Source organism: Anas acuta, chromosome 8, assembly GCF_963932015.1.
Source record: "Anas acuta chromosome 8, bAnaAcu1.1, whole genome shotgun sequence".
NCBI classification, from domain to species: Eukaryota; Metazoa; Chordata; class Aves; order Anseriformes; family Anatidae; genus Anas; species Anas acuta.
In genome coordinates this window covers 20,400,816-20,421,262 of record NC_088986.1, presented here as the reverse complement: position 1 = coordinate 20,421,262, position 20,447 = coordinate 20,400,816, and the positions used below count along the sequence as shown (strand labels likewise).

Here is a 20,447-nt window from a genome sequence, read left to right as displayed (position 1 = left end):
GAAGGAAAGAAATCCAGGTGCATTATCTGGAGAGGGAGCTGTAATGTGGTGTGGCCAAAGCCCTGACTTCCCCATCACAGTGTGGGGATCCCCCCTTCTCCAAGGAGTGGGGATATAGCTACTGCTCGGAGCAGCACGGGGTGCTTTTCCTTCAGGAAGACTCCCCAGGGTGAGGGAATAACAAACCCTCCTACCAACCACCTCTCCCAGAGCTGACATCCAGGCACCACGGAGGTGGCAGGGGACCCTCAGCTGGTGCTGCTCTTCTGGGCTCAGTGCTGGATGATGCTCAGGAGGGCACCAGGCACGCAGCTGCTGTGTCTGCTTCCTTCTGGGGCCCTCCGCAGCAGCATGGAGCCGAGCTGGCCAGGTTCTCACCATCCCCACAAAGGAAAGCAACAAATCTTGTACGTGGATTGCTCTCCACCGTGGTTTTCCTGCCATCTGCCCACCCTGGTGGACGTTAACAAGCTAGTAGATCTAGTCCTGCTGTGCCGTGATACAAAGATTTATTTTTAGGATGTTGATATTTAAAATGATCTGTTATAATTTCATGCTTAAGTAACACTAAATAATGTTCCCTGTTTGCACAGCGTAATTGGAAGAGGCAAATAAACCAAACAAACCAGCTATGGCTGAGCTTCCTTAGTATTTTCAAACTGAAACAAACAGTAAAAAACAAGGGCTTGGCCAAGTTAACACTTCGGGGGTATTTTCTTGCTCGCATTCTACTTTTTCATTTTCACAGGCCAAGAAATGCAAGAGCTTTGAAGAGCTAGTGGCTTTTTGCCAAAGAAAGCTCAGTTGGTCTTCAACTGAAGAAAAAAAAAAAAAGAAAAAATTAAAAGTGAACTTATTGTGTATGTTTTTTTTTTTTTTTTTTTTTTTTTTTTTAGGAACTGGCAGGGCTAATGACTCCAGAAGTGCCATGGGATTTTATGTGAGTGCAGAAAAGACTTAGAAACTATTCAGCAAGTTCATTTAGGCTCCTTTCATGCTTCTCAAATCTTGAAGCTTCTTTATTGCTGCTTTATGTCAATTTGACACTGCTTGATTTCACTGTCGTTCTTGATTTTACTGTGATGGCACTGCAGTGTTTGGTGCTGAGCGGGTCCCACACCGATCACATCTGTAACATCTCATGTTATCTGCGTGGGATTTCAGGTGATTTAATTAAAGCTGCTGCTTTTAGATCGCCCTATTTGGGGATAGGAAGTTCTGGCTGAGCTGATGTTACCTATGTGCAAAATCACAGGCACATCATGTAAGCAAAGAGGTGTTGTGATTTGTCATGAATGTGTTTCCTCCTGGAAAATTGCCGTGGGAAACTGCATGTAGCCTGGGCTTTTTAAGCCGCTGCGCATCAACTAATCAATGCATCTTTAGCTGGAAGGATCCCTCCCACTAAAAGCGTGAGAGGGACTTTCCCTCCGTGTCCGTGTGCTTACGTTGCACCATGGAGCGATGTCTCTCTGGGCTGCAAAGCTGTTGGTGCTCTGCCTTTCCCCGCTGAGACCTGCCTTCATTCTCCTCTTGCCCCTGGAGGCCAAGGCAGGACCAGCCCTGGGGGGCACAGCAGGGTGTAAATGCCATGGCCATCTCCCCTCACCAATTCCTGCTCCTGCAGACCTCCTTCCTGCCACCGCTGCTGCTTCTCTCTCCACATCTGCGCTTTCCCCAACCTCATCCTACCCTGAGTCTCCCCTTAGCATCCTAGTGTCGTTCTCCCTGCTTCCCCATCCCTCCGGTGCCCCCATCCTCCTTGTGTCCCACCTGCCCTGGGCAGCTGGCTGCCCACCAGCCCTTCTCCTTCTCCATCTTCCTATCCCTGCGCTCCCACACCCCGCCGCTCCGCACAAGCCTCGGCTCTGTTTGTGCCCACATTAGCATTTCTGCTGACTGCAAGGATTGGTTTAATTTCATGGGTGTCATTTCCTTCAAGAAATCTCTCTCTGAGCAGCAGCCCGACGAATGCCTGATAAAACATATTTTCCTACGGTAATGATTTTATGGACCCATAAGTCATGAATTTATTATGATCTCAGCCCCTGCTGCTGATTGCTGTAAAATGCAAAGTAATTAACAGCAAGCGGTAGCAGCTATTCCCACCTGGTAGCGTGTTCTTGGGTACGCTGATGGGTTTGATTAAAGTAATGGCTAAAGTGTACAGCCCGGCTGTAAAATATTAGCATGATTAATGCCGTATCCTAAATAAGAAACAAAACTAATGGGCATGGTTTAAAGAATTAAAAATATATATATATATTCCTCTCCCTCCCTCAAGCTATTGTTCTGGCTCATTTATGCTTTCTTTTCTGTTAAATAATGTATGGGCTTCAGGGCCAGGGGGCAGGCTAGAGATGCATATTGCAGTTTCATAACATCTTAAGTGCTTGTGTTAATTTTTCACTCCTCCCTTCTCTTTCCCCTCAACCTGCCATCTCCCATTGGATAGGGGAGAAAGATAATCAAGTTTTCTGGTCTTGGCTTGAAGTCAGATGTGATTTGATTTGGATTGCAGACAGCCTGAGGAAGTGGCTCAGAGGCAACTTGGAGAGTTGGACTTGGTTCCTGGCCTCGCAGAATAAAAATCCTCAAACCGTGCTCACAGTTCCATGGCTGGGGGTGATCTCCATTCTGTGTCAGGAGCCTGGAGCCCGTAAGTTTTTCACACATGAACAATAACCACGTGGCTATCCACAAGCTGCAGTGCTTCCACTGAGAAAACAGTGCTTTTTCTTTTCTTTCTTGAACAGCTTAGAAGCCAAGCAATGGCTGGGTTTGAGTTTTTTTTTTTTTTTTTTAAAAAAAAAGGCTAAAATAAGGCTTGAAATACAATAACTCATGTCAGATTTCTTTTTCTCTTCACTCCCCTGCCAGAAGCATGGTATGTTTGATTTCTAATATATGGCATTTTCCAGTTAAAAAAAAAAAAAAAAAAAGATCAGAAACTACTTGGTTTGGGGGGTGAGAATAAAGTATTAAAAAAAAAAAAGACATTTTTCATGTCAAACAGAAAAAAAAATATTTGGAAATGAAGAAAATACCTGTTTCAAAAGAAAAAAAAAAAAGGGTTTAGTGACCTCCACGTTTTGATCAGCTCTTCTCTTTAAATTTCTGAAGATGCATACAAGATGCCATGTAATTCCCTCTGATCTGCCTCTAACTTTCCAGTTGTATTGATCTGCTCTAGTTTATGAAGGTACCGACTATTGGAAAGAAGAGTTTATAAATAACTACAGAGAAACAGGCTTCCATATCACAAGAGTTCCAGCAGGGCTGCTTTTGTTTATCGCACAACACACATTTTTGGAACTTTTCTTAACCGGGAGATTGCAAGGGAGCTCAGTGTGCCAGTGTCACTGAGAATTGTTGGGTTGTATTGTACTGTGCAAATGGTGTTTTCTCCCCCTTGGGACGGAGAGGTTTCTGTGTTTGTTTTTGTAGATAAGATATAAACTCTGTAGTGGTTCTGCTAGTAAATACAAGCAGCCTGAAGCTCCGGAATATGTCTTGTTAGTCCCTCCAGTAATTTGACAAAGTATCCTTCCAGCAACCTCCTAAAAGTACAACATGAAAAATGTTGTTGAGCCTTCAGTATCTGGAACAGTTGTGGCAAGGGGGTGCTGGGCTGTGCAAATAGCTGCGCATGATGGCCAGCTCTCTGCCAGTGCTGGTGTGTGTTTCGGATGTCTCATCCATGTTCTGTGGTGGTCAACACCAGCAGTAGACATAAGCGTTACCAGGAGAGAGAGAGACTGCCACCTCTGGGGTTGTCATCATCCTTTTTGGAAGGTTATAGGAAGTGTCAAAAAAAGAAAGATTGTGATCAAAGGCACGGGGGAGCTTCTGAATAAGGAGAGATCAAGCAGATTGGGATGTGTCAGCTTAGAAAAGAGGCAGGTAGGAGAGGGGTGCAATCGAGACATCATGCAGCCCGGAGTGGAGAAGAGGTGGCAGAGATGATTGTTTGCCATGTCTTGTGATTCAAGAGGGTTACCCAGTGAACTCATTAAGCAGAAGGCTTAAAGCAAATGAAGGAAAGTACATTTTCCTGAAGTGCATAATTACATACGTAATTCATCACTGTGGGCTGCTGTGGAGTCCGAGAGGGTAGTATAGATGTGAAGTGGGCCTAGGTTGTTGTGGAAGGCAGATCCCAGGGGGTTGCAGAGCATAACCAAAGGGTTTGTAGAAAGAAGAGGGCCATAAATATCCCATCACTCATTTGCTTCCTCCCTCCTCCCCTCTGCAAGGCTGTGGCCATGTTTCCTCTGCCCAGAGCATCCTCTATGGTGAAGCAGGGGCTCAGGGGCTGAGCCCTGGAGGATATAGTTGCTGAGGTCTCACTGACAACACTTTCTCTCCTCAGGGTCAGATGCCCCCAGAGTCTTCTCCCTCAGTGTGTGGCCTTGTGTAGTGGCTGAGGAAGCACGGGGATGGAGGGGCTGTGATGCTGGTGGGCTACATCATGGTCCTGACCAGAAACATCTGGGCTCGGTGGGGCAGCAGACACCACATGGGGCTGAAGCCTGGCAGTGGGCTTGAGAGGTAAGAGCCAAGTTGTGAATTTCAGCCCACCTATGGGACTCGATGGTACCCCAGCAAACACCTGAGTGTTTGGATGGTGCATGGTGGCTGGGCAGGGGAAGGCAGATCCTTTCCATTTCTCATTTAGGTACTGCTGGAGTTGGTTTCTGCAGGCAGGCAGCACGGCTGCAGGGTCATATTTGGAAGGCTTTCTCAGCAGTGTGCACATGTTAATGATGTTTGAGGAGTAGTTTCTGTGGGAGATCTGGGAGCCAGGCAGCTCTGCAAATCAGCCCATTAGTATTTTTAAAAGAAAGCCTCCATCCTGTAGTAACTACTGCGGCCTCTGGAGAGGTGCCAGAACTGTATCCCAGATTGCACTGCATTCACTTCTCCTATTAGATCTTTCCTTCTCTGCTTTCATCCACCCCTTTTCCTTCCCTCCTGGATAGAGCTTTCTATTGCTATTCTATCCAAAACGCACCCCAGCTATTGCTTTTCGTGCCTCTCTTGCCTGGAAGTTTGCACGAGGATAGGTTGTCGTTTCCCCCCCCCCCCCCTTCTCCTTTTGGAGCTAATCACCCTGGTGAAATTGAGCTGTAATGCAGTTGGCAGTGGTCAGATTGAGCTGAACGTGTGTGCTCCAGCACATACCCAGATTCTTGCATCAATAAAAATGAACACAGACAGCCGCAAAGCGAAAGGGATATCACTCGGCCTTGTTTAAAACACACTCACACCAAAGCATAAGCAACCCGAACAAAAGGTCCCTGTCTCCTCTTTTGAGGCAGGTGAAAGAAGAAGTTATTGGACTTGATGTACACGGTGAGAGGGGGAGACAGTCTCCCCCCCCTCCCCCCTGCCATCCGCAGCTGTGCAGCAGGTAAAGAGGAGATTGCCTTTGGTGGGGAGGATTTATAGGTATCGTGAGTCAGTCAGAGTGTCAGGGTAAATCAAGCCTGACGTTTTTAACATCTTCCCCACACAAAGGGGGGCAAGGGGGAATGGAGGAAGCAATTGTAATTTTATGTCTATATCCTGCTCGGCTAATCAAGGTGAGCAAGAGACATGCCAGCCAGAGGAGATTTTCCTCTTGTTAGCTTGATCGTTTCATGGCTTTGGCTCTTCCCTTCCGTTCCTGGACTACCAAAGCAATTTCCTCTGGGGTGGGGGGGAAGAAGGACCCAGCTGATCAGGCTGTAGGCAAATAGTTCTTGTTCTCTGGGCCTTTCTCCTGCAATATGCCTTGATTCAGGTAAATGCAAATGCATGGAAAAAGACCTTTTAGCAGAGGTTTGGTTACCTTTGGCCCTCTCCCATCTCCTCCTTCCTGTTCAGAGCCCTGGCTGACCCCAGACCCTGAGATGGCAGTGCCGTGGTGTGCAGCATCCTCTCCTGGTCCTCTTTCATCCCCGTCTCTCAGGAGCATCCTGCTCAGGCTGGACATGCAGGTGAGCTGTGGAAGGAAGGGTTATCTGTATCACAGGGGGAAGTTAATTCCAGAGGATTTCCAGCAGCAGCATGGCTTACGGAGTCATGCATGGCATTTGTCTTGTCTTGCCTTAGGCCCCTGCTGCTGTAAATCCTCCCGGTGCCTTTTGCCATGCTCCCAGCACAGGCAGCCTCCCCACGGGGTGCTGGGTGGGCTCTGGTGTGCGAGGAGATAGAGGGAGGCAGAGTAAATACATAATTAGGTCCTCTTTCACCCTTCCCAAGCCAGAGTGAGGATGCCTTGACCATGGAGGTGTCTGCTGTGGGTGGGAAGAGGGAGCAGGATGAGCCCTGGCCATGCAGTGCTGAGCAGAGCTGAAAACTGCACGCTGGGTCTGTGTGCAGTACGGGCAGGGCAGCAGCATTGAAATTCCTTGCGTGCACACAAGTGGGCGAAGCCATCAGCAGAGGGCAGGGAGCCTCCGAGCTCTGTGGGCTTGTGCTGATTTACACCAGCTGGGGAACTGGGCCAAATCTGTCTCTTTCAATGAATGATCATTCAATTTTTCTCTCGGCTATCAAGCCCTTAAACAAAAGCCAATTGAAATCAATGGGAGACTTGCATCATTTTCAGGGTTATAGGTCTAAAAAAATGGGATGCTCGGGGAAAAAGCAGGCAGGGAAGAGAAAGGGAAGAGAAGGAGGAATAAATGCTGCTGTAACGTTATGGCTTACAATGTAAACAGATGTGAGTGAGAAATGCTTTCGTTACGATTCTCCCAGCAGCCACAATTCAGGGAAGCGGTACGCAGACATGTATACATGGAGAGCATCCTTCGTTATGCAAACTGCTCCGCAGGCACAGAGGGAGCCCAGCCCTCTGAGAGTCCTTTCTCTGCATGCCCTGTTCCTATATGTGATTAAGTTCTCTGCTCGCCCACTGCACTTAGGGCTCTTATTAGCGGTAAGCACATGCTCCGCAGGATGGCTCTTGCATGCGGAACTACAGCAAGAAGCACTGCCTTCTGCTTGCAGAAACCAGCAGGATTTTTTGCAGGAGCTGGAAGATGGGGAAGCTATTATCTTGTCCAGCCTCTGGCTGCATTTTGATAAAAATCCGTTGTCCAATGACTGCAAAGTATTTTGCAAGTACAGGCGGGTAAATCCTCGACAGACAGGCATTATCTGGCCTATTTTTACAGCTGAGAATTCACAGCCATCAGACCCATCTAGGTGATGCTGCTGTCTTCACCTGGTGATCTCCTCAGCTGAATGAATATGTCAGGACCAGTCCTTTCAAATGCAGTCCCAGTTTGAACACAGCCCTCCAGTGTGTCTGGATAAAGTCACACTCTTCCTACCTCAGCCTCCCCATCCATATAACAGGTATGACAATCATCCTTTCCCCTGGGTAAACATTTCATTATGCGATGCTGCTGAAGTACCTTGGAGGGGAGAAGACCTTCGGATAAGTCTGCATTCTCAATTTGGATATATTTGTCTGCGTGTTTTCTGCTTTAGCTGTCGTTCTCTTGCTTTGCCTGCTCATTAGTTCTGCCTGAGTGCAAGACCTCTCCAAAAATGCAGCGTTGGCAGTGGGCATGAATTCTTAACGACTCCTGTCTCTAATGACAGAAACCAGGGCCAGGCAGTCAGTTTGCTCGCTGAGAGCAGGAGACGCAGACTAGTGTGCTGCCGATTTCTCTCATCACAGGGCGAGTTTGCAAATCACAGAAGGATCTGCGAAATATGCTCAGGTGCTGGCCTGCTTCTCGGGTGGCAAGGAGAATTGGTTGGGATGACAGACAGAAAGAGAAGAGGTGCCTCGCATTCCGTGGAAGGTGCTGAATTTGATTTTAATGCTCTCTCTGTCTCTCTCTGGACTCTCTTCTGTTCTGCCCAAGAGATCAAGAACGTATTTTGGCTTTTGATACAGAGGTGGAAATACCAAGCCTGACTTGCTCAGCGCCCTGTTGTGACGCCCAACTTCACACGGAGGGAAATATTAAATCAGTAAAAACAACAGACAACACAGCAGCCAATTTAAAGCAAGAGTTAAAACCAAATCCATTGTACAGAAAAGAAGGACTTAATGGGAAGCTTAAAAGTTATTTTTAGTAATGTTTTTGCTGCCTTTTGTTTCCATTCTGTGCTTGTATTCAAAGCTTTGTTGACTTCTAGAAACATAATTTTCAACACAAGTTAGCCTTTCCTTTTACAGACTCTTTATATTTTGTTTAAAAAAAAAACTCTTGGCAAGTTAGAATAGGTAGGAAGGGAAAGGAAGGTGAATCCTGCCTAGGTGCCATTCATTCTATTTCATTTAATGGCAGGGATAAGAAGAAAGAAATGAGAAAATAGCATTCAAAATCTTCACAGCTCTTTGATTTTTTTTGACTCTTAAAAGCCAAAAGAGAGAAAATTACAATTTTACGGGGAGGAGAAAAAAATCTGAATTCTCATTTTTGCTGCGTTCCTACTGAAGTGTTACTTGGTGGAATTGTATTGTTTCTGATGAAATCTCGGTATACACTGAGAAAAATTTGAGTTGTTTTTGTGCTCTCCACTCCCTCTTAGAGCTCTGCTTATTTCTTTGTGCTCGTCTTTGCTTTTCTTTTTCATCTCTTGTACTGTTTGTGTTTCTCCCTTCTGTCCTTGCTGATGCCTTTTTTCCACTCCTCCTCCCATTCCACTAAAATTACCACCGTCAAGACTGTTAAAATGACTCTGAGGTGTTTCCTTCCTGGACGGACTAATTGGGGCTGAGATCTTTATAATTCCCAGAGCTATTTTCTTGGGCTGACCAAGTTGACTTCACTTTACACATTACTGCTGGAAAGTTTGGTTCAGGGTATCTCTCTCCCAGTCTAATATGGCAAGGTAGGCTCTGGCACTGGGGTAGTCCACGTGGCCCATGTAGGTCGGTCAGGTGGCTGTATGTGCCTGGAGTGACTGGAGAGTCATTCTGGATTTGCAATAACTGAAGCTCAGCCTCCTTGCTAGCACTCTGCCCATCTGTTAGATAAGTTTGGAAATAAAAAGTTAACTATAAGCTATTTTTAAATATATATATATAACAGCTGTTTAGGCAGTCTTCTGAACCATAGGTTGGTGTTTGGAGGAAAGGAAAGAGAAAGCTGTGAGGTGTTCTGGCCATGTACCCCTCAGGATTTATTTTCTGTTTCAGGTCCCTTCTGTGGATGAGTGGAGCCATTGCCTGCTGTGGGACCCTGGTGCTCTTCGGTGGGGCTGAGGAGTGTGATGTCCAGCAGTGCTCTCCTGCTGTGTTTGGCTGTGACCTTCTTTTTTCTCTGTGGGGTAGGGCCACGCATCAAGCTGTATGGCTGTGTCAGTTCAGGGACTGCAGGTCAGCTTTGGCATTGTGCCACCCAAACATGTGAGGCATGGCTATAGCTCCCAGTGGGGCTTTCAGAGCCACCTCAGCCTGCAAACCTCACTTAGACTCTGCTCTGTTCCTAACGATGTCTGGCTACCACGTCCACTGAGCAGCGAAGGGAATACGTGCTGGGAAGAGAAAAATGAGACAAGGCTGGGATGAGAGGCTCAGCCATCCCTGGATAAAATGTTTGAGATCATGCTGGAAGTCTGGCAAAGGTACACTGCATCTCTCATGGGTGTCACGGGTCTAACTTGGGGATGAAAAGCTCAACAGCTGTTTTTAGTGAAGTCTCTGGGGCTCTCTGTTCTCTGCTTCACTGGCGGGCAGTTCCCACTTTGTCTTTACCCTTTGAGCCCCGCAAGAAGGCATGTTGATTCCACAGTGCACTTGTTCTTGAGGGCGGCTCTTGAAATCCTGCCGTAATTATTCACGAGCTGTGATTGGAGCCCACGCACGGAAGGGTGGGGGCTGTTATTTGCATCTAGGGAGGATCTGATTATAATTGTAGCAGGGAAGTTTGTTTGAGCCTGATTCGGTGTCAGCTTGAAATTCCTTGATGATGCTCCTTGGGCAGGAGAGGTGTACAGGCACAAGGTCTGTGGAAGGTTAATGGAAGGGACTCGGGGTGTCAGGCTTGTGTAGGGGAATTACTTTTAGTTCACAAAAGATGAACGCAATAGAACTGCTTAGCTGGAGAAAGAGCAGCATAGTAGAAACTAGAATTATCTGGCTGATCCTTAGGATACCACTGTCTTCTCCACCCTGAAGACTTCAGAAAGATGCATGTTTTGTTCAGGATGGTTGATTTAAATCACCCATTTTAATCATGATTTAAATCAACAAGCAGGAAATCTTGATTTAAAAAGCACATTTTAATCTTGTATTTTAAAGTTCATTTCCTAATGAAACATAGTTTCTCATTGGTTGGCATAATTTGGTACTATTTTTGGCAAAGCAGAAGGGGACGCGACACCCATACATATTTATTGATGTGACTGTATAGCTTAACATATATCTGTTCTGATTTGGAACTTTTACATCTTTTTCTTACATTGGAGAAATGGGAAACATGTAATTCCTGATTTATTAGACATGGCTGCTTCTTTTACGTGTCTCGAGCTACATGAGGATGAAAATTAAAATGCAATTAAAAATGCATGAAGAAAGCATTTTGGAAGTTTTGTTCGTATTGCAGAACAGAGGGCTGGAACGAGCTGCTGCAGATAAATCTCCTTCTAGGTTGGCATTGAGGCAAGATCAATTACACCTTTCCCCTTCTCACAGGTGTTTGCTTAACCTTTCCGTAGTTGTCTCCAGTGAAAAATTCTGCAACTTCCCTGATATCTGTTCCGGTGAGAAAGTTTTTTTTAATGTCTAAACTTAAGCTTTCTTTGCTCCAAGTTAAATTATTTCTTCTTCTCCTGCCACTGTGAACACAGAGAACAATCGACTTCTGTCTTAATAACCTGCTAGCTATTGGAAGATTGTTATGCCTCTGTGCCTTAGCCTTCTCTTTTTTTCTTAATTTTTTTTTTTAGGCTGAATGAACCTAGTTCATTTAACCTTTACTTGCCAGTTCTTCTTCCTAAAGCTGTGGCTGTTTTTATTTCTTTTCCTCCGGACAGCCTCCTGATTTTTTCATCTCACTCTGCATCCGCAGTGAAATTACTTTATGGATGCTTCAGAAGGAGAAATTGCTTGCCGCAGTGTGCCTGCAAACTGCGGAACTCATTGCTACAGGATACTGGGGATGCTAAAGTTAAATGGGTTTGGAGAGCATTTAAGCAAACTAATGAAAGACGTTCCTGAGCTGCGAACTGCTGGAAGGCCTCATGAGACTGGGACAAGCAAGACATGGAGGGAGGAGGGATAGTGTGCTGCTGCTCAGTCCCATGGTTTCATTGCTGGTTTTGGGGTGCAGCTCGCCCTGTTGGGGTCCTGCTGCCACTGGTCTGCTGCTCTGCATCCACACCGTGCTGTTATCTGCCAAGAGCCCATCACGTTGCTGTGCTTTGGAGAAGAGTTGGGATGTGCCGGTGCCTTCCTCCCTGCAGCTCCTCTTCGCAGCCTCTGCAGTGTCTGCCCCCAAGCTGGCTGTGAAAGCAGGGCTGGCTCTGCCGTGGGTACGCTGGCAGTCAGAGCCTTGGGGAAGCTGGATGGTTGCAGGGGTGTGCAAATGTGGTAGGATTTGAGTGCTCACTGGAGGCTGGCAGAGTCCAGTTCTGCTCCTTCCGATGGCAAACACAACTGCGGGGTGGTGCTGGGATCTGTGCCGGGGCACCAGGGTGGTTACTGCTGCCCTGGCCAGGCTGTGCTACCACTGTAATTAAACGGCTGCGGGGAAGCAAAATCTGCCTCTTCCCCAGAATGTGCTGGATTCAAGCTCTCCTTTTATCTGTTCAGAAAGTGCTGAAGTGTTTCTAGCTGCTCTTCAAAAGCAATTCTGCACTGCCCAGAGGGGGCTGTAAGTCATGTGGGGAGCCAGGAGAAAACGATACTCATCATCTCAGCAGAAGTGTGTAAACCACTTAACTTTTCTGGCTTCAGCTCCTGGGTGAGATTTAAACCCTCGGATGGGACTGTGGTTACAAGGGTACCTTTAGTTTACCCTGTGAAGCTATCACTTCTGGAAGGGCTGGGTTTGGGAAAAGTGCTGCTGTGGTGTCTTGGAGGATGTTCACAAAGGTAATTGCAGTCCTTGGCTTTCCCGTGTGCCGAGACATCATGGTGCTCTGTGGTTTCTGTGAGAAAGCCCTGTTATTGAGGGCCTTTGGAGAACAGCACTTCTTTGTTCCTGTTCATGGCTGGCTTTCCAAACCCCTTCTTCCTTTACAGTTCACCTTGTGGAAAGGAACACATTCAGAAGGGGCACAAACTTAGGAAGATCCTGTCTGGGATTAACTCTGCTGAGGCCACTGGAGTGCAGCACGGAGCCGGCAGGTCCGTGGGTCTGTGGGTGCTAATGGTGCTGCACCAGCACCTGCAGAGGGCTGAGAAGGGGCAAAGCAAAAAACTGCTCCTCAGCTTCCAAATGGTGCTCCCAAGAGGAGAATTGCTTCAGAAGGAGCTCCTCACAGGTATTGGATCCCTTGTATCTCTTGACAAACCTTTGCACTGAGAGATGTCTCTTTTTTTCAGAAAATAATAAAGCTGGGCAGCTTGCAAGCCGCGGGCTTGTGATCGCCTTCTCCCTCATGTTCATGTGCTTGGCAGTGTCTGTGCTTTTGCTGAAGCAGCCTGGATTTGGTTTTAACTCTTGCTTCTCTGTGAAAGTAGAGAGCATGCAGAGAGAGAATAGGTTTGCTTTTTTATAGGCAGGCGGAGGGTGGGCACCAAAACCCACTTCCCTTCTTTAATCTTACCTGCTGAGGATGACAGAACTCGTTATATAGACTCCTATCCACTGCCAGCTTAATTAACTAGTGGTCCCAGAAAGCCCTTATAGAACAACTGACTTATTTTTTTTATCCAATTTGGTATTGTTATCTCTGTCCTGTTGGCACTCACCCTTGCTCCTTTTCCCAAGCCTGATTTTATCCCATAGGCTTTTAGACCAGAGATGCAGATTTAGAGAGCAGAAACCCTCGCTGTCTATAGCTGTGTGGGGAGTGTGTGGCTGCAGCTGGAACAGCCTTCGAGTATGAATGGCACAGGGCAAGGAAAACATGCTCAGCGTTGTTTCATTGCCTTGGCTTACTGTCTTTGCTCCACACCTGACCTGAGGACACATGTGAGAGCAATACAAGATGTTCAGCCACTTGTCATGTTGTGTCTTTTCCTTGCCTCTGGCCTGAACCGAGGTCTTTCGGTTGCTAGTTCTTGCGGTTTTACTGGTGGCCCTCCTGGTGATACATGTCATGTCGACGCCCCGTGTTGTAGGAGCATGTGACAAAGAGAATCACAGCCCTGATTGCAATAAAACTTAATTTCCCCTGCCTCCATAAAAATGTGTATGTGAAAAGACACAGCTGAGCCCTCAGGGCTAGATGTAAGAAGGCAGGGGGAAGATCTCCCGGGGTGTGGGGATTTAAGAGGTTGCTGGTGTGGGGATGTGGGCTCTGGGGTCACTGGTTCTGGGTTCCCTGAGGCTGCTGCAATGGGGGGTGCTGGGGTGAATCGGGGCTTGAAGAGAATTAAAGCTGGCTCTGAGGAAAATGACCTGAACCCTCCAACTTGACACAAGGTTGGGTTTTGTGTTGTCTGTGCCAAGGACGTGAAATTTGTAATGGCAAGCAGGGTGAGGGCAAACAGCTTTTAAACCCAGGGCAGGTCCTCCCTGTTCCCAACCCCCTAGCTTCCCCAGCCCTCTTCTCACTCCCTGTTCCATTGACCAAGCACGGAGTACACCCTTAACCCTCATCACCTAGCCAGCTGGGCACATCCACCTCTGGCACCTCTGACTGTCCCTCTGCCCTATCTGCAGCCTCAGAGACACCAAAGGCATCCTGGAGAGGGTGGGGGTCCTCTGGGACTGCTGGTGGCTGGCAGGATGGTGTTGCTTTGCTTGAAAACACGGAAGGGGTCATTAAGTCAACAAATTTGGCTTCCTGCACGGCTGAGAGTGCCCCAGAAACTTAATGGGCTGCTCTTTTGGGCAATAGCTTGTGCTCAATATTTATAGAGAAATGGTGCTTTGAAAAGATCCCATTTTTTAGCCTCTCCTGCTGTTCTCTAGCTAGGGCTGAGCCTTACCGTTAATAAGGGAAATGCAGACATCTCTTCACAGTAAAGGCAAAAAAAAATATATAAACCCCCTTTGCTTTCCTTCCCATCTTGTCAGGAGCACCCTGCTGCTCCCCTGTGCTTTCTTCCTATTGCACAAAGAGCGGATTCTCTCTCTCTGTTGTGCTCCTCACTAGAGGAATGGCTGCTGAGCGTGTCCATGCTGCCATACTGTATCCTGAAGTTGGCTTTTAACAGCAGACAAAGGAAAGTGCAGCAGTTTGGGAGAAAACGGAGAGTCTGGAGGACCTGGGGTTAGTCTCTGTTGTGCTTTGGATTTACTGTGCAGCCTTGGAAAAGTCACTTGTATGCATCTGCTCTCAGCCTGTAAGCATAGCCTCTGTCCGCACCAGTGTGATCTGCTGGACTTTTTTAGTACTGCACAGTAGTCATGTGTCACTCCTAACCATATTCCATCCACGGAGGAAAATATGCGGGTGCTGAAACAAGGGGCACTTTGAAACTGCAGCTTGGACGTTTGTGTCGCTCAGGTGCTTTCAGAAATATGACCTGCAGTTTATGGTGCAGGCTGAAATATTGCAAAAGGCTATTTTGAGCCTTGCTAGCTTTAATTGAGATCCAGGCTCCTACCAGTCCTTGTGAAATGAGCCTGACACCCTCCTCTGTGTTGTTCTAGTGAAAATGGGTTTCTTAAGCTTTCTGGCTGCACTTTGGATAAGCGTTTCTGTTTGGAGGTGTGTGTAATGCCTGTCACCAAAAGGATGGGGGTCCTGGCTCCGGAGGGTTTGTTGGGTGTAACATAATTCTGCTTTCAGTTTTGGCTTTGGAAAATCACCAGCAGTGTTAGGATCTCCAGTGAGAGATGGTGGCTGAGAACTTGGAAGGACACTCGGTGGTTCACCCAGGGGAGAATCCATTGCCCAAGCCCCCTCCTGTCTGTGGGGGCTATTAGGAGATCAATTTATTCTTGAAGCCTGCAGGTTTATGAACACTGTCTCTTTTCTTCAGCTGAGTTAAAAGGAACTGTTTCCATTTGATTTCCTTGGGGACTGAAGCTGGCTGTCTCTGTTCCTCAGCTCAGGGCCATGGCAGTGGGGAGAAGAGGGAAGAGGGAAAGCTGGGAGCGTGCAGCAAGGGTCTTGGCTTGTGCTGGACTAGGAAAACCTGCCTCGTGGCAAGGATGGGGAGCAAGCTGTGGGATTGCTCCCCCAGTAAAACATGCAGTGCTGCAGCTGTGGCTTCCTGCCAGGAGGATCAGCCCCATCAGTGCTCCTGTTGCAGCATCCCTGGTGTGGTGGGTGGGTGAGGGCACGGTTTGGCTCTTAGGCTGAGCTGCTTGGCTTTGGAGGCTGCGGGGAAGGGGCAGCTTTCCCTGGGCTGGTGCAACATGCAGAAGACTGGCATTTCTGAGGCCTCTGAATGTCACCAGTGTGTTGAAGATGGCACTGGGCTTCTGGCTGGCAGATGCTATCAGCCGTCTGTGTAAGAAAGCCTACGGTATCTGAGAGCTTGCAGAGCTCCCTGCAGAACTGATACCAGAGAAAACATCTTGGTTTCTCTTACTGTTTTTTTCCCCTATTCTTTATTCAGGACGATTCAAATGCTCCTGGGACCTCTGAGGCTTCCTGGTCATTCTGTAGCTGCTGGATTTGTTTTCACCTTGCAAAATGGATTGAAGTGCTTTTCACCAGAACTCCTCGCCCTTCTGCACGGGGATCGAAGAGCTACGCTCCTTGGTTTGTGTGACAGAATGACCGCAGGTGCTGTAAGAAAGCAGGAAATCATCTTTGTAAAGCTGTCCAGAAAGCCTTGAATTCAGGTACAAGCCTCATGTTTATAGGAACATAAAAGGAACCATGGAAACTAAATATAGGTCGGAGCACCCGCAAGTAGAAAAAGAATCAGGGATTGAAAAGTTACCCAGATTTCTCTGCCTTTGGGTTTGCTCTGCTGGTTTCAAACTCGTTTGGGGTCCTAGGCTCTGTAGGAGTCTTTGGGATCCATGTAAAGAAGGAATTTCTGGGGAAAGCAGCTGACAAAAGATCTCATTTAAATCCTGGCTATGCTTTGGTCCTTGGGCTTATCGTTGAGGGCTTGTTCCACCAGGGTCCCATGCTGTTCGGTCCTAAGTGAGCTGCTGCTGGTTGTGGTGTTCCTGTTGAGCCCCAGGAGAGGTCAGATACCCGGAGAGGATTTGAGAGCTTTACATGTGTTGTTGACCTGGACCTTACACTTTGCTCCCTCCTGTTCCCTTATCTAGAGGATTATCCCACGGAGTGCTGCGTGCCCTCCTGGGCTCTTAGCAGGGATTCAGCTCCTCTGCAGTCCCCAGCTTCATCACAGGAAGCTTCTTCACCTCGCTGCTGCCAGCATGCTTTTGGCGACCCTGAGTGTCCCGTCAGCTGTTACAGGCCATTAAAGGATTTGTTTCTCGGCGTATGAAAAGGCTTAATTCAATTCTCATTCTCTCCTGGCATTCCTCAGAGGTGAGTGCGTCCCCTCGGCACGAATCCTCCGATGCCGCTAATTGACTTGAAAGTAGCTCATGTCTCCTTGGAAATGTCACCCAGCCCTTTTCAAGTGCAATTCCAGGCAATCAGGATCAATATGTTGCTTTAGCTAAGGGTATTAGCACATGACTGACAGCCCGGCGACATTAGCTTATTCATATGGACTTCCAGATGCTCATTTTTCTTCGCTGCCTCAGCTGCAATCCCAGTAAGAGGGGACAGAGCTTGGAGTGGAGCCATTACCTGGGCTGTGTTTGTTCACAGCACAATGGTGGGTACGGTGTTGGCTCTTGCACACCTGCCCTAAACCTACACAGTGTTCCCATCCCTCTCCTTCCTGGTGAGATCAAACCGTGCTGCCCCATCCACTTGTTCCTTGTGTCATGGCCTTGAGATGTTTCCGAGCGGCAGGGGCTGAGTTTTCAGCCTGTGTTAATCAGCGTGGTGCTTTGTTTGATATGAGACAAGGTGTTGGCGTATTTTTGCTGTACCTTTGCACAGAGAATATTGTCAGTGCAATTATCCCTCCTCAGATCTCTATCCCTTCATGCTCCTCTTGAGGCTTGGGTCCACAGCTGAAGATTTCTCTTGCTTCCCTTGTTGTGTGGTGATGCTCCTGTGGTCCTGGCGTCATTTGGAGCCAACATTTGGGTTTCTGATTTCTGTCTTTCAGCAAGTACCCATTGTTCCCCTTTGTCTCAAAAATGTCTTTGAATTTGTCTTCCCAGCAGCTCTGTGAGGAAGGGAAGTGCTGCTCTCTCTGCTTAGAGGTAGGTGGTGAAAGCAGCGGTAAAAGGAATTGAGAGGAGCTTACAAAAGAACTCGAGGCAGTGCTTCTGCAAGTGAATTCAATACGGGCCCAAGTGCCCTCTGCTCTTCTTGCCCTCTTTAACGAGGCTGGCACAGCTAATGCCATTGCACTGCTCCTCTCTGGGGACAGCTCGCATCCCTTCTGTACCCAGCCATGCCTCTCTGCTTGGGAGGGAGAGGGAACCTTATCCCCCGGTTCAGGAAACCCTGACCCAGGGAACATAGCAGCAATATTCAGAAGCAGGTTAAAGAATATTTCAGGTTTTCAAAGGAAGAAACTGAGATGCTGGGAAGCCAGGTGCCATGTCCTAAGTGAGGCGGTGTTTCTCAGAAGCGATTCCTCCGAGTGCCTGCCTCGCGGCTGTTGGTACTCCCAGCTCTCGAGAAGAGCTGCTCCCTGGCATCAGAGCAGGTTGGAGCCGCAAGGAAGAAACCTGAAGTTAGCTCCCAAGTGGCAAATATTAACAGATGTGGGAACGAGGTGTGCTGTGCTGGAGGACTGGGAAAACTTGGAGGGGCTTCTGTGCCATGCTGTGACTTTGAGCATCTCCCTTGCAGGGCTGGTGAAGGCACGCGGTGTGCTGCAGTCTGGGGCTCGAAGCTGCTGCAGAGCCAGAGGTGGGGAATCTGTGTCAGGGAGCTTCTGAGAACATGTTCCCAAAAGACACATCAAGAGATAAACAAGCAAGACTGGAAAACTACTTTTAATCTGTGATGCTGCCTGGATACCTGCAGATGTCTCGCTGAATGCTGTGCCCTTTGAAATTCGTCAGGGTAGTCAGGAAGGGGTTAACATGTTTGCCCTGTGAAACAGCCAGAACGAGTGCATCTGAAACTCTGGCAATCAGAGGCAAGCAACAATTATTAACGCCTCGGCATTTAATGTGGCAGATCGCTTCCGCCCCCAGTTATATCGTGTGTTCAATTCCAGAGCACTCGGAGTTGTCAGTCAGCAGGTCCATAGATCATGGCGACCTTAGCATCGTGTCAAGGGGCTTCACTCCATCAGGGATAATGAACATCTCCCACCGGTTTCTTCCCATCATTCATTTGAGATCCAGAAGTTCATCATGCAAATGACAAACAATGTTAATTTTCTGCAAATAATTCCTCCAGATGTCCGTGGGACTCCAGCGCTCCTCGCCCAGAACAGTAAAATATGTTTGTCTTCCTCCCTATAATTCATCACTAGGCCTGCAAATCTCCACGAACTCTCTATAAACAAAGCAGGAGGCAGAGCACAGAGCCTGATAGTTCGCTGCAGTGCAGACGTGCCTCGTGCTCTCTCAGCAATGCACGTGGGAGAAAGAGTGGAGAGGTGGAAGAGGTCAAGAAGTTTCTTCTCAGCTGAGTTGACTTTGTGCTCAGCCTTGCAAATGTACGCGTGATGGTCTGAGCCAAGCCTCGCACAAATGCGAGTCAACGTGAGAGGAGAAACTCGAATATTTCTGGACTTAAAACTTAAGACTGGCCTTCAGGAACAGCTGGATCTCCAGTGAAACCTGCTGCGAGCCTTATCTGCGTCACTAGGAGACTTGCCATCGGATGGTGAGGCTTTGCCGTGGCTCTGTATTGAGCTGCTCTCGGATGAGTAGTGAGGCAAATAGGCAGAGCTTGCTTGGTTTCTCCAAGCATCTCTCCAGCTCCCTGAGCTCCAGATCCAGCCAAAAATATATGAAGAGCTGAAATCCAGGGTGGTTTGGGCTACAGAGTATAAGAAAGAGTTTTGGCTTGGACAAGTACGAAGATGACGCAGAAATTAGTTCCAGCAAGTACATCTGGAACAGGGCAGACCCATGATGAAGCAGCCAACAAAACAGTTGTTTGTTTTTGTGTGTGTGTGTTTTTTTGTTTTTTTTTTTTACTCATAAGAAGTCAGCGGGCAGGTAGGACAAAAATACCAAGAGGATGGTGCAAATCCTGGTCTCCTGCCAAAATTCCAGCAGATCCAAAGCTCAGGTGATGCTGTATGCACCCAGATTTGCCACTCCATCCCCTACTCCTGCCAGCCATTAAATGGCATGGACCCGCTCCCTCCCCTGCTGTCCTTCTCACTCTGGAAGGGTTTTTAAAGGTCCCTCTAAGCGGCAGCTGCTGTGTGGCTTTTTGTTTTTTGTTTTTTGTTTTTTTTATGATGAGCTGGAAATTAATTTCCTTTTTGCTGGCATTGGACTATCTGTTCCCACGTCGCAGTGCAGAATGAGCTCGTAACTCTCTTGACTGCCTCATGGCTGAGTTATGGGGTCTTCTGTAGTGCAGCCCAAAGGGTTTAATTTAAGTACGGGTGTCTTGAAGAAAGCAGAGAAGTGGCAACTACCTAGTGCTTTTGCAGTCCATACACTTGGAAACTTTTACTACTCCTGGACTGAAAGGGCTCTTGTTTTAAATTAAAATTAGGATTTCTTGTTCTTCCCACAGCAGCGCTAGGAACAGGTTTTCCCCCTATTTCCTTTTTGCTTGTTGGGACATGTAACCACGTCTTCAGCTTTCTGTCTTCCCTTGCCAACAGTCTCCTACAGATTTCCAGTTGCTGTTGTCTGTCTCCTTTGGACTGTCTCCAGTTGTTCATATGGTCTTGGAGCTCAGCATCCCAAGCAGGACATTATGCTCCAGCTGAGACCTGAGCAGCGCAGAAGATGTGCAAGGATAATCCGGACCACTTATGCGTGACATCTTTGTCTGCTTTGATCTTGGTCGCCCTTGGCATGATCTTGAACTTGTTTTGGGGCAAGTGGGGTGAAGTGCTTTGGTTACTGTCTGGGCCACCTGTTGGTGGCACCTCATTGCCACACATGGGCACTAATAAGACCATCTGCTGCAGGAACCCGTGCCTCGCATCAGGGATGCTTGGGTGAGCTAATAGGAACGGACAAAAGACACAGCCTGCTTGCGGGACCCGATGGTCATTAACCCCTCTGTGGATGTTCTCCATGTAGGCTACTTTGTGAGACTGTTTGCAGGGCGCTTTAATAGGCGTGCAATGCCTATTAATATGCAACCTGTGTTGAGTCACACCTTAGCTGATTCGCCTTAGCTTTCCCAGCTGTCTGCTTGCTGACAGATTGGTGCAGTGTGGGCAGCTT

At 47.8% G+C, this 20,447-nt stretch overlaps 1 long non-coding RNA gene across 7 annotated transcripts in view; it reads left to right on the top strand.

The window, feature by feature from the left end:
* Window positions 1-12,560, top strand: part of LOC137860508 (uncharacterized) — a 31,068-nt gene extending 18,508 nt beyond the window's left edge. For 3 of the 7 annotated variants that reach the window (XR_011098971.1, XR_011098968.1, XR_011098965.1), the window contains 4 exons: window positions 897-940; window positions 2,522-2,659; window positions 7,676-7,802; window positions 9,149-10,627. This is a non-coding gene — a long non-coding RNA (uncharacterized lncRNA). The other 4 variants (XR_011098970.1, XR_011098969.1, XR_011098966.1 and 1 more) reach the window with 4 other exon arrangements.
* The last annotated feature ends 7,887 nt before the right edge of the window (window positions 12,561-20,447 follow it).